The sequence below is a fragment of the Diadema antillarum genome, unplaced genomic scaffold (genome assembly GCF_040938485.1).
Source record: "Diadema antillarum isolate AM-2024a unplaced genomic scaffold, OU_Dant_1.0 seq00001476_RagTag, whole genome shotgun sequence".
Taxonomy (NCBI): Eukaryota; Metazoa; Echinodermata; class Echinoidea; order Diadematoida; family Diadematidae; genus Diadema; species Diadema antillarum.
Genome location: NW_027272215.1, coordinates 247,717 through 262,527, shown reverse-complemented (window position 1 = coordinate 262,527; position 14,811 = coordinate 247,717). Strand labels below are relative to the sequence as shown.

Sequence of the window (14,811 nt, the reverse complement as noted above, 5' to 3'; positions counted from 1 at the left end):
CAAAACCGATAAAAACGAACGCACGAAGGATCCACACGCAGGTGGGACTATACATACACGCCAAATAAAACAAACGGCGCCTATACGAACAGAATCAAGTCCACACGCACGCACGTCGGTGAATACAACACAGAGGACATTAAAAGAGGCGCCAAGCCAAGCACGGTACGCCACATCGAGCTCAGCCTCCGCCGCTGTCGACGGGGGACAGTTGAATATAACTCGGGAGGGCTGGATTACCACACATCAAACGAAGCGTCAGCATCACGTCATAACACATGCAGGCACATCGTACGAAGGCTGATCGTGAAACTTAAACCCGGATATATACAACCTCGCTGGTATGTGCTAACTTTCATAATTATAATTGTATGGGTTATGTTCTGTTCTGTTTTCGTGTTTGCCTGCTTGTTTGTTTATTTTGGAAAAGGATACGGGTATCAGCCCTCAATGTAATGTGCATCAAGTCAGCATAGGAGCCTTGATTAATTGTATGTTGTATAATAAAGGACTAAAATGTTATCTCAAGACAAGATACAAAAGAACAGAAACATAATTAATGGTGCACTATTTTTGTATCTACCACTTCCACTTGGTTCTTTTATATCAAGTGATATACTTAAGCGTTTATATTTTCTCTTAAAGATTGACAGAATTTTTCAGAGTATTTTTGAATCTATAATGTTTTAGGCAAACCGTGATTTAAGCTTAACGCATCGCATACTATTTCATGATTGTATGTGTTTTAATCTAAGAAAACAATAATCAATAATCACTAACAGTACTTCTCAGCTGAACATTTCTGAGGGAAACACACACACACACACACACACACACACACACACACACACACACATGAGGGCATGGACGTGAATCTCGAATCTAAAAAAAAGGATCCCCCTAAGATGCCCTCCAGTATATATTTGTCCCAACTGTCCTGACATTTGCTGACTCAATTGTCTTTGGGGGAGATGTTGACATAGCGTTACATAACTGGGTGCATCCGGACGAGGCAACATTATACACACTGTACGTACGGGTTGGTAACACTTTTCGTCACACGCATCCCCGGACGTATCCCCGTATAGTGGTGGGGTAATTTGTCGCTCCGCAATCGATTCGTTTTATCGAGCTAATTATGCAGATGAATAGCGGACACATCATCCAACGTGATGGGAAATACAAGGGGCTAATTTCATTCCAGGAAAATTTATGTCGCGACATTGGTATTAATGCACGCAGAAACATGTTTTTCTTTTCTCCGGATCTCTTATTAAGCGATGATTATTTTGTCGCCAGCTTTGTCGACGTGTTGGAGTATAAGGGGAATGGAGTTTCACGTGCCCTTGTGTTATGAACGACATGTATCCTTATAATGAAACCAGATATTCTTTTGCAATCATGAGATTACATGACCACTAATAACAGATAACTGAACTTTTACAATCCCCCTATACCTCTGGGAGAGAGAATATAATTTTGCGGGCTTATTCGATCGTTGTATTTTGACCGCTTCCCTCTCAGCAATATTAACTTAAAATTGATTACATGGTCTTTGATGTATGAATGTTATCATCACTGATTCGGATCAAAACTGTGGTGCTTGTAGTTATGATTACGACAATGCAAAGCAGTCACGGTCCAATAACGCAGAATAATGTTGTATCAAAAAAAAGTGTCTGTTGATCCGTATTGTCGCCCCTCTTTCAACATGGCCATGAAATGCTGCATTCATCCACCTATGGGGGAGTTAATTTCAACACCTTTTTTAGGTCATTCAATGTCACCAGCGTGAATGTAGTTCGAAAGCAGAGCTGACATTAGATGCGTGTGCGTGTGTGTGTGTGTGTGTGTGTGTGTGCGTGCGTCTGTGTGTCTGTCTGTCCGTCTGTCTGTCTGTGACTCTGTGTGTGTGTGTTGGAAGATAGTCGATGAGTGTTGTTTGTTCAGTACAAAGCATCACATTTCAGGTAAAAATCGACTATAAAAGAAGATAGCGATCATGTGAAGTAAGTGTGAGCAAGACAACCAAAGTAAAATGAAATCGATAACAAAACGTGAGGTTTGGTGCAGATGAAATTCAGGCTGCTATAGAATCATTATTACTCAGCATCGTTCGAAAGTAAGTCAACATTCTCAATAATGTAAGAGTGTCCTTATGGTTGATGCTGCGTTCTGTACATCTTAAAGTTTTTACGCGTCCATACAGTAGATGCTGCCGATCTTTGCGCATAGACCAAACATGACCATAAAACATGCATTCATTATCTCATAAATATACGCACAACTCATCGCTACATAGACTCTCCACACTTTCGCTGAATGCAGTATTTCCCCCCTACTCTGTGAGTGGTGACTGGATTATCATTATATTTTGCCGCAGTGCATAATTATAAATGTGCATTTCTGAGGCCATTATCGTCTTCAAGCATTTGCTTATTATGAAAATAGTCTCCTGCATTAAATTTCACTTAGATTTGCTTAATTAGTTTCTTGAACCGCAGTTACGTGAAATCATAAATTTTGATAGGTACAAACTCTCCACAAGTTTGCACTATTCACCCGCCATTACCTCGCGCATATAGTGCGGTGGTTCATTTGAAGTTCGCATTTCTTGTGAGATTCTATTTTGTGTGTGTGTGTGTATGCAATACCCTGAAGGGACTTTCACAATAACCAACTTGATATTCTTCTTTTGATAAAGCATTCAAAATGAGAAAATGTATCGCATGAACAATGAAGAACATTTTTTTATTAAACGATGAAAAAAAGGAACACGATTGATTTGATTTTTTCTTAAACACAACAGCTAGTGGAGATAATTACCATCTGAAAAACACGAAGAGTGTTCCATGGAAAGGGGTTTTCCTTATTCATCTCATTCGTATCCTATTGAGTTATGTAATATGTAACAGCGTCTGTCTCTCTCCCTCGAGAGAGAGAGAGGGAGAAAGGGGGGGGGGGAGGGATGTTCCACGGTTCGTTTCAGTATACAAAAGTTGAAGAGAAGGGATAATAATGCATTATTAGCACCACATTTTCCACTCATGACAGCGACGAAAATTTGGTGCAACCATTTGGATATTGGACATTATTTACGCATTGTACCAATCTTTGTCTTTCATCAAGTATTTGAAGAGAGATACAAAGTTTAATATGCCATGTTTGAGTCAAGTTTGACCAACCCAAAGAGTGAGTGATCCTGTCGAATGTCATGTGTTTGGAAAGTTACACAACAATTAAGAAATCCTGATCGACTTTACAATCTATAACCAGCATTTAGAAGGAACGGGAAAAGTGTGAAGTTATACCAGAACGACTAGATAGCATTCGTCATATTTTATTATGAGAAAACGACAAAAACAAACTTTAGTGTATGCAGAACTGCAATATACGCTGTCAGGCCATCCGTGCCATTTCAAGGCCAACAAGACCACCAAGTCATTTGTAGCAAAAAGGATTCGCAAGCGTTGCGAAACGTCGATCACTATGCCTACACAAAAGAGCTCGTATTCATAGCTAAGCACCAGCACGCAAACACTTTTTCAACTCGACAGTTGTAAGGAATCTGGGTATTAAAGGTATAGAATGTGGGCAATGGCGGCAGTGACTTGGAAACAAAACATACCATTTACATAGTCGTGACACACATAACATGGGAAACTTTAAATATAAACATATTATGAACACACACACATACATACACACAAACAAACATATGCACAATTAGCGTGATATGAAGTGAGTGACAGAGATTGACAGAGATTGACAGAGATTTGAGCTCACAGAGTCTATTCATATCACAGCTTTTGGTCCAGAACACAACCTTGGTCAGTGGTTAAAACTGACAGCAATCAACTGGCAATAGGCAGCAATTTCGATGCTGCTTTGATATAGCTTTCAGCTAGACAGTAAACGAGATTATACTGATTATGATTATGCAACGACATAGCCAGAACTTTATGATGACACTACATTAAAATGCTTTTTTTTTCAAAGACATCGTAATCATAAGATAAATGTTTTTTTTTTTTTTGGTTTTTTTTTTTAATGTATAAAACAGCATGTTAAATGGAATGAGCGATTTACGGGATGGTCAATACGTCGAATATTATCCCCTGCCCCACCTTTTTTATGCCTCCGCCAACGAAGTGGCCGGAGGCGTTTTTTTTTTTAAGACGGCACAGATTGGGGCATGGCGCGTGTTAAACCTATGGGAAAAACGTTGGGTTAGGGTTTTTGGTTATGGTTATGGTTAGGGTTAGGGTTAGGGTTGGGGTTAGGGTTAGGGTTAGGGTTAGGGTTAGGGTTTGATGGTTAGGGTTAGGATTAGGGTTAGGTTTAGGGATAGGGTCCCCGATAGATTTTTAGTTTCCCCAATCTGTGCCGTCTAAAAAAAACACGCTGGCCGGAGGCATTATGTTTTCGGGTCGTCCGTCCGTCCGTCCGTCCGTACGTCCGTCCCGTTTTGTTTTTGTCGATATCTCAAGAACCGTGAGGTGGTTTTGCATCAAACTTGGTATGAGGGTATATCCTGGGGGGATGATACTTTGTTTGGATTTTAGGGTCACGGGGTCAAAGGTCAAAGGTCACAGGTTATTTTGTGAAAAAAGGTTGAAATTTCATGTTTTTCTCCATATCTCGCAAATGGTTCAAGGTATCTTCATGGAACTTAGTATATATGCATGTACCGATGGGCAGTGATTATCTAGGGAAGTTGGGGTCATGGGTCAAAGGTCAGGGGGTCAAAGGTCAAGGTCAACTCCTCAAAATATCACTACTTTCCTTATATCGAACTTGATGTATGCATGTATAACCCAATATATATTCTGTTGGAAGTTGCTTGCCCAAAGGTCAAAGGTCAAAAGGTCAAAGGTCAAGTAAAAGTGCTAAATTGCAGCTCTTCCTCCATATCTCAAAAGTAACTCAAGGTATTATCATGAAACTTACATATTTATGCATGTTCTATCTAACAGTGATTCTCTTTGGAACTGTGAGGTCAAAGGTCAAAGGCCAGGTTTAGATAATACTATTTTACCATTTGATACTGAAATTATACTTTTTCTCAATATCTTGAAAATTACTCAATGCATAAACTTATAAAAGGGTCAAAAGTCAAGTAAAAATCATCAGTTCCCCCAAATACCTGCACTCTGACGTTTTAATCATTCATCCAATTGAACCTAGTTCTAGGAAAGTGAACATTCAGCACATTTGTGGCAAACCTGTCATTTTAATATTTTGCCAATTGTGTGAAACTGTCATCACACATTGTCAAGACATTGTACTATAGACCTATTAGGAGAACCATGCATTATGGCGGAGGCATACACCAGTCGCCGTAGCGACATTTCTAGTTTTTTCCTACAAATGAACACCAGGTCCACCTCTCCCATACCATCCGGACACTCACAATAAATGCCACACTCACCTCTACCGGGAACACGATCAACCAACAGCTGATTAACTATACATAAGTATGTATGTGTGTGTGTGTCTGTTTCTATGTGTGTTTGTGTGTGTGACTGGCTTACAGCAATCATACATGAATACAGTAATAAATAATTATCTATCGTGATAGATTTTTATGCATGTTAAACAGTGAGACAGGTGGAACGCAATGCTTTGTCATCTTGTTTGTTACACACAGAATGCAGTTACATGTACATATACGCACTTGCACTCATACACACAGTCATACTTACATACACACATGTGGGGTGTTGTGGCATAGTGGATACTTAGAGGACCCGAGTTCGATTCCCGTCCAGTGCTTACGTCCTACTATTACTGCTACTAATACGCCTACTCTTACTCTTACTACTACTACTACTACTACTACTACTACTATACTACTACTACTACTACTACTACTACTACATACTGCTACTACTACTACTACTACTGCTACTACTACTACTACTCCTATTTCTACTACTATTACTACTTTTGCTACTACTACTATACTGCTGCTACTATTACTGCTATTTATACTACTACTCGTACTCCTACTTCTACTACTACTACTATACTACTACTACTTCTACTACTACTACTTCTACTACTACTTCTACTACTACTACTTCTACTACTACTTCTACTACTACTACTACTACTACTACTACTACTATAGAATATGCATATATTACTGACATGGGTCTCTTTGCTATCATGATCTGTTGTATATTATTATGATTTCCACGATGAAAAATTGTTAACACACTGCAGGACTTCGCGACCATAACCCTGTGCCATAAATACGATCCATATAATAAAGACACGAGACTAGATTTCGACCAATGCAGTGGCCTTCTATTCAGTGTTCATGATTGTCAGGTACCTCACATTCGACCTGCAGTATACAAGGATACTTCATTCAAATAGAACAGCGATCTACTTTACAGTCTATTCGCCAAAGGGGCTTTATAAATGATCTCTCCGTAATATCACGATTAGCCGAAACGCAACATGGAATGGCTGCTAAGTGGCTAAGTGCATGGCTTGTTTTCTGGCGATCTGCTGTTTTTCATGTGTAAAAAGCTTCAGCAACGTGGTAAATTGCATGTAGTTTTAAAGGTAGCATCACGTGATGGATATCTGCTTTCGTGTGTCCAAGGCTTCGGCAAGAATCGTTACACCCTGTTTGCTGTGAATTTCTAAAAAATAGGTGGCGGTGTGTAGCGAAGACGTACAAGGCTACAGAACATTATCCTATTCAGTCAACAGTGACCGAATCCGTTGCTGTCTCAATCTGGTATTGATTTTTTTTTTTCGAAACCAGTGTGAAAGCTGCACTTTGGCGTTTTGTTTTGTAACACCAAACGGGTTATTTGCTGCGGCATTGCAATGGCTGCATGATTCATAAACATCACACTCATATGACAATGCACTGTTTTGCTACCACGATTAGCGAAACAGACTGACAGATATAATGTCCAACTTTGATAGCAAATGAGTTGTTGGGACAACAACCTGTAGAGGTTGAGTGCCTAAACCTGTCGAAGAGAATATGTTTACACTGAGGACAATACCCACAATACATTAGCCCACAAAAGTATGACATGATTACTTCGTTCATTTTTACCATTACTATTAATGACGACGTTGGTACAGTACGACTAGGCCTGATGCTACTACTACTTACTACACAGTGCTACTGTAGTATACTGCTGCTATTATCAATGATGGTAATAATAACAGTAATAAAGATAATAATAATGATAATGATGATGATGATGATAATGATAATAATGATAATAATTTATAGTACACTGCAAAAAGTCCGGTGTTGAATAGTGAACACCGAGCTGGTGTTAAATTTTCGGTGCTCATTTATGGTGTTAAATTAACACCTACGGGTGTCATTTCCAAATTTTAAACTGTTTTTTGAAGAGTTTCTTAGTAACTGCACTTCTTGTTGATTTTTAATTTAAACAAGACGATCAAGAATTTTACATTAAAATACTAGATTTTTGAAAAAATGTGAAAATAAATTTACACCAAAGTAACACCAGCTGGTGTGGTCCCTTATTGAAGCTGGACGGGTGTTAAACCATTGATATTAACACCAGCAAATATCAAATCAACACCATGTGGTGTCATTTTTGAATTAACACCAGTACAGTGTCAAAATAACACCAGGTACAGTGTCAAATTAACACCACGAAGTGTCAGGTGAACACTTTTCAACACCATCACAGTGCATTTTTAACACCTGTGGGTGTGGTCCTTTATTGAAGTTTGATCGGTGTTAGATTTAAAACCCGTGGTGTTAAATCTAACACCGATGTTTTTACAGTGTAATAATAATAATGATAATAATTTATAGTAATAATGATAATGATAATAGTAATAACAATAACAATGATGATAGTAAAAGATAATGATAAAATGATAATAATCGCATTATCATTATCATTATCGTTATCATTATTCGATTAATACTAATATTACCAACAGTACTATCATCATTTAGAGTATATTCCTGTATTAGATCAACTCCATGCGCAGAGGTGTGTGGCAAAAAGCAGTCCGGTCATGCAGGAAACCCCATACGTGCATCACACGCACTCATTATGTTTTGATCGGGAGTCAGTGGCGTAATGCACAATGAAGAAGATCTCGCAGGACAGAGCGAGCTGCTACCAGTGCCCAGTAAACACTCAACCTTGTATCTGCAATTACTATATTGGGAGATACAATCCAGGCGTAATCCTTAACCCATTTACCGCTATAAAACGACCACAGTTTCCTTTTTGCAGTTAATGCTGGCATATATCTCGCTCCCACGATCAGTGGGTTTATAAATGAACCAAGGCCATCCAATCTTTTTACAGTGGTACAATACTTCGTAATAGGCCAAGTATGCCATTACCAGGAAACTGAGCAGGTGCGTGAACGTATGATCAATTTGTTCTTGACTCGGTGGAAGAATCCACTCAGAAACTGATATCAACCTGTTGTACGTATATGCACTGGGAGCCTCAGCGGGTGCGTCTTGGCGATTAAATGTGTTCACAAATTAATGTCCATCCTCTTACAATGATTGCTTAGACCCAGGCCATTCTGTATTATAGCAATGTTTTAATGAAACAATCCTATTGTAAATCAGCTAAATTACTTTCTTTTTAGTGTTGCTTTAAACTTGATCATCAATCATGTTTTGTCACAGTAATGATAATTATTACATGTTTTGCGTCAGCAAAATTATCATCAACTGTCATCACCCTCAATATCTGGCACGGCATCTCAAAGACATGATGTTCTACTCGATCTTCAGACGCGTTGATTGTACTGCTGCTGTTTTGTTCCGAGTTAAGATTATCGATAAACTTGTTGTTGTGGTTTTTACTCTTAATGTATTTATGACATGTTTTGTTGTTGTTGCTATGAAGGTAAGAAAAATTTGGGAGGGTTGAATTATTATATCAGCAAACTTATGATACATTTCGGTCCATGGAGAGTGTACGGAAATTTCAGACACAAGGAGGAATAGCATGGGTAAGCATAATTTCGTTTCCTGTCCTTCGGAGAATCAGTGTATGTTTTTTTTGACAGAATCAGTATGTGTTCCTTGACAGAATCATTGTGTGTTTCTTGACAGAATCAGTTTGTAATCCTTGACAGAATCAGTTCGTGTACGTTGATAGAATCATTGTACCTTGATAGAATCATTGGGTGTTCCTTGACAGAATCAGTGTGTGTTCCTTGACAGAATCAGTGTGTGTTTCTTGACAGAATCAGTGTGTGTTCCTTGACAGAATCAGAGTGTGTTCCTTGACAGAATCAGTGTGTGTTCCTTGACAGAATCAGTGTGTGTTCCTTGACAGAATCAGTGTGTGTTCCTTGACGGAATCAGTATGTGTTCCTTGACAGAATCATTGTGTGTTTCTTGACAGAATCAGTTTGTAATCCTTGACAGAATCAGTTCGTATACGTTGATAGAATCATTGTACCTTGATAGAATCATTGGGTGTTCCTTGACAGAATCAGTGTGTGTTTCTTGACAGAATCAGTGTGTGTTCCTTGACAGAATCAGTGTGTGTTCCTTGACAGAATCAGAGTGTGTTCCTTGACAGAATCAGTGTGTGTTCCTTGACAGAATCAGTGTGTGTTCCTTGACAGAATCAGTGTGTGTTCCTTGACAGAATCAGTGTGTGTTCCTTGACAGAATCAGTGTGTGATCCTTGACAGAATCAGAGTGTGTTCCTTGACAGAATCAGTGTGTGATCCTTGACAGAATCAGTGTGTGTTCCTTGACAGAATCAGTGTGTGATCCTTGACAGAATCAGTGTGTGCTCCTTGATAGAATCAGTGTGTGATCCTTGACAGAATCAGAGTGTGTTCCTTGACAGAATCAGTGTGTGTTCCTTGACAGAATCAGTGTGTGTTCCTTGACAGAATCAGTGTGTGTTCCTTGACAGAATCAGTGTGTGATCCTTGACAGAATCAGTGTGTGTTCCTTGACAGAATCAGTGTGTGATCCTTGACAGAATCAGTGTGTGCTCCTTGATAGAATCAGTGTGTGATCCTTGACAGAATCAGAGTGTGTTCCTTGACAGAATCAGTGTGTGTTCCTTGACAGAATCAGAGTGTGTTCCTTGACAGAATCAGAGTGTGTTCCTTGACAGAATCAGTGTGTGTTCCTTGACAGAATCAGTGTGTGTTCCTTGACAGAATCAGTGTGTGTTCCTTGACAGAATCAGTGTGTGATCCTTGACAGAATAAGTGTGTGTTCCTTGACAGAATCAGTGTGTGTTCTTTGACAGAATCAGTGTGTGTTCCTTGACAGAATCAGTGTGTGCTCCTTGACAGAATCAGAGTGTGTTCCTTGACAGAATCAGTGTGTGTTCCTTGACAGAATCAGTCTGTGTTCCTTGACAGAATCAGTGTGTGCTCCTTGACAGAATCATTGTGTGTTCGTTGACAGAATCAGTGTGTGTTCCTTGACAGAATCAGTCTGTGTTCCTTGACAGAATCAGTCTGTGTTCCTTGACAGAATGAATCAGTGTGTGTTCCTTGACAGAATCAGTGTGTGTTCCTTGACAGAATCAGTGTGTGTTCCTTGACAGAATCAGTGTGTGTTCCTTGACAGAATCAGTGTGTGTTCCTTGACAGAATCAGTCTGTGTTCCTTGATAGAATCAGTCTGTGTTCCTTGACAGAATCATTGTGTGTTCGTTGACAGAATCAGTCTGTGTTCCTTGACAGAATCAGTATGTGTTCCTTGACAGAATGAATCAGTGTGTGTTCCTTGACAGAATCAGTGTGTGTTCCTTGACAGAATCAGTCTGTGTTCCTTGACAGAATCAGTGTGTGTTCCTTGACAGAATCAGTGTGTGTTCCTTGACAGAATCAGTCTGTGTACCTTGACAAAATCAGTCTGTGTACCTTGACAGAATCAATGCGTTTTCCTAGACAAAAACAGTGTGTGTTCCTTGACAGAATCAGTGTGTGTTCCTTGACAGAATCAATGTGTATTCCTTGACAGAATCAGTGTGGGTTCCTCGGCAGAATCAGAGTGTGTTCTTTGACAGAATCAGTCTGTGTTCCTTGACAAAATCAGTCTGTGCACCTTGACAGAATCAATGCGTTTTCCTTGACAAAAACAGTGTGTGTTCCTTGACAGAATCAATGTGTGTTCCTTGGCACAATCAATGTGTTTTCTTTACAGAATCAATGTGTCTTCCTTGACAGAATCAGTGTGTGTTCCTTGACAGGAATAGCAATAGAGACGTTCTTCGTGTGGATAATGTAATGTAATAATGTGCAGACATGATTCATGTAAGGTGCATCTTTTTGCCTTCGAATCTTGAAAATTAAGTGAATTTTACTCTCGTCGGAGAATTCGGTTCATGGTTTATTCCACAATCTTCTGCAGCGTCTTTGATTTACGATCTCTTAACCTCATCTTGAGCGGTGAACACACGCAATCAAGTTAGAGAGGTTTGGGGTATACGGGCGTGTAGTCCTTTGAAGGACTATTGGCTGGTAAAAGAAGACCCTTGAAAGAAGAGAGTGGAGGAAGAAAGAGACATAGAAGCAAGTGGGTGTCTTCCAGTTCACCGCTGCCATTCGACTGTCACTATTTCTTTACACTCTCTCTATAATGTCGCATCCCTCCTCCGGTGACACGAAATTATGCTCCCGCGAAAATGTTCCGGTCTTTTTGTCTCCTAGGACTTAGGGTTAGGGTCGTGCTAGGGTTTTAGGTTTAGTTTGATTTTGAGGATTAGGATTAGGGTTAGGGTTATGTTTGTGGGTAGAATTTATGATTGGCTTAGCGTGCAGAAATTTCATGGGAGCAATTGCTGCAGGACCAAATGTCATGGAACTCCCTCCTCCCTTCCCTTTTTGTATGGTCTTCTTATGGCAACCAACAGTCCTTTCAAGGATTACATACACATAGTGTTACCGCAAACCTCTCCTTGTCATTTACATCACCATCTAAACTTTCAAACAACACACACACACACACAGGCAGAGAAAAAAAAAACTGTTTGAGCTCGGCGCTTTGCTGTATCTCCATCACGGTTTGAGTTTGAGATTTCCAAAGTTCAAGAGCTCTTATATGCAGCGCACGGGTCGTAAACAACGAACTACCGATCTTTTAAATCTCCTCCAATGTACTGTCATACAACTAAGTTTTATGGTGAGCGATCTTTTGCTCATGCTGCTCCTACACTGTGGAACACTATTTCATGTTATATGAAAGGAAGTTTCCACAGTGTTAAAATTCAGAACCCTTCTCAAGACATTTCTGTTTGAAAGTATTTTAAATGACTATGAGTTTTGGTCTTGCAAACTGCACCATCTAACACGTTTAAGGTACACACAGTACGGCTCATTTTCAATTTTCAACCCACTCCCTTGAAACGCAATGAAACACTATGGTAGTGACACAAGCTATTGTAAGCACCCTATTGTTATTGTTATCGTTATTATTATTATCATCATCATCGTTATAATCATCATTATCACAACAACACGTGGAATGAATATTGATAAGAATGACAATAATTGTAACAATAATAATAGTAACAATAATAATGATAATAATAGTAATAACAATTATAATAATAACAACAATAGCTTAATTGTTTCTCATAACGAGGGGCTTTTATTTAATCTGCTTCCATATTATGAAATCCTCTGCGTTCGCAATTGGCTATTTGCTCTGCTGGTCTACCTGTACAAAGGCCTCGAGTAATATTGCGCAGACTGGTGCTAATAATGCGCACAATACTCAGTGGTTGAAGACTTCAAGATTATTATTTGTGAGGTTTTTTGAGAGAGTGTATGTGTGTTGGGATATCTCGGAGTCTAAGTGAACCGCTTTATACCGTAAGAAAGTTTGTAAACATAGACCATTACCGACAAATCAACGTTTCAGCATGTCTTCTGAAAAGTTGAGGAACAAGTGCACACTTGTTGTTGTTGTTGTTTTGCCTTTTTGGGGGGAGGGGGGTCCTCCAACCTTTGATACTGACAGAATTTCACGCCCCTTTGAACAATTGACATTTTGCAAGATAATCTTAAGGTCTGAAGTGGAAATAGGCATTACGCGATAACCTGGATGGTTATCACTGCCTTGAGCACCGTCTTCAATGATTATTTTCTCTTAATCTTGACGAAGGAGTCTAGAGAGTCCCTGGTCTAGAGACCTTGGTGGTTATCTGGGTCTGACAACACAACGTCAAACAATCTTCAAGGAGAATAGGAACTGTTAAAGGTATAATTTACCACTTTACAGATGAAACAAAAACCTTAAGTGTTTCGAAATAGTTCTACAACGTGAGGTAGGAATAGAAACAACCAGTGTAAAAATTTAAATATATATAACGAATGTTTAGTATTGTTTAATATACAAAATTTGATCAACAGTTATGATTAGATTGCTTCTAGAAATACAGTTATGGTTTACTGTGTTCATGGTGTTTATCTATTGTTTGGCGCGCAAAGGATGGATATGATAAGGTTTATCAAAATATATCGATAATGTCTTTGTTTTATTGATGTAACTTTGTAAGCGCTCTGAGCCTCTTGAGAAAAGCATTCATTGTATTGAATTGTATTGTATTGTATTGTATTGTATTGTATTGTATTGTATTGTGTATTGTCTCTGTGTATTTTTTGTTTATGCTTTGTATTGTACTGTGTATTTTTTTGTTTACGCTTTTGTACATGTTTGTTCAAGAGAATTGATATAGTGGATATTACATTTAAACTACTTAAATGAAGACATCGATTTCTGTGTAAACAAAAGTAAGAATGCGGTTGATGTATAGTTCTAGACAAATTTCATTAATTTGGTTCATGTCCAGGAGAAACACAACCATAGTATAGATTTTAAGTATACTTAGCTATACAATATCAATGCAACATTATGATATCAGAAAAGTGCAATTGTGTATCAAAACTTTTAGAATTATTCAAAAGTTGCTAGAAATCTCTCTCTCTCTCTCTCTCTCTCTCTCTCTGTCGATCGATATAAATGAATGACTTTGCGCTGCCAATGAAGATAAGTTATTTACGACATGTTTCATACCCTCAGTCATTACACATTCAATAGATTGAATTATGAAACAAAATATGAGTTGAACTGCATCATTTATAGGTCAGTCACTCTAAATGAGTCGAGGGTTGACCCGGGAATTGTAATCTTTGAAGTGATCGCTTAATATTAAACCTGAACTGCGATAGCTCAACGAAAATAGTACGAGCTGCTGATTAAAAAAAAAAACACACACACACAAACAAAAGAGGGAGACCATGTATCATGTGTACTGTAGTACAAGAGAGGGTATAGAGGTCGAAACAGATAAAGAATTGTATCTTATGCAAGACAGGCTAATGACAATCAATGTGTAATGATCGACGTATAATATTACCACAGCGTTTCGGTGTTTCATATGCAAAGTCGTCAGCTTGCTATTGTGTAGGCCTACCATCATGAAAAAGGAGGGAAGGGGAAAAATATATGTCGCAGGCTGCCTAAAAGGCGTATTTTCGTGTCCCACATAAACTTGGCCTTGCTGTGTTCACGAGGCATTGACTCGTGTGCTCATTAACCTTGTTAGCATATACGCGTGTATACTATGTAACCGTAGAAACGACCGTTTTGTTGGCTGTGCTTTATATCAATTAAGTTTGTGTGACATCTGCTAATCTATCCACCTGCAAGGATGCATTTCTTTTTATTTGAAAGGGAACGTCTGCTTCACCTATTGTAGGCTCCTACTTATTTTTTTTTTCTTGCTGTACTTGGTGAGGAAACGGTCAAGCATAAAATGAGGTCACGCGGTTGGAAAGG

The 14,811-nt window shown here is 38.9% G+C and overlaps 1 protein-coding gene across 1 annotated transcript in view; it reads left to right on the top strand.

Annotated features, from left to right (window-relative positions):
• The first annotated feature begins 211 nt into the window (after positions 1-211).
• The window catches only part of LOC139709880 (solute carrier organic anion transporter family member 4A1-like), a 57,671-nt gene continuing 43,071 nt past the window's right edge, over positions 212-14,811 (top strand). Inside the window, exon 1 of the mRNA XM_071621834.1 lies at positions 212-341. The gene's annotated coding sequence lies outside the window, so the exon portion shown is untranslated. The remainder of the gene's footprint in view (positions 342-14,811) is intronic.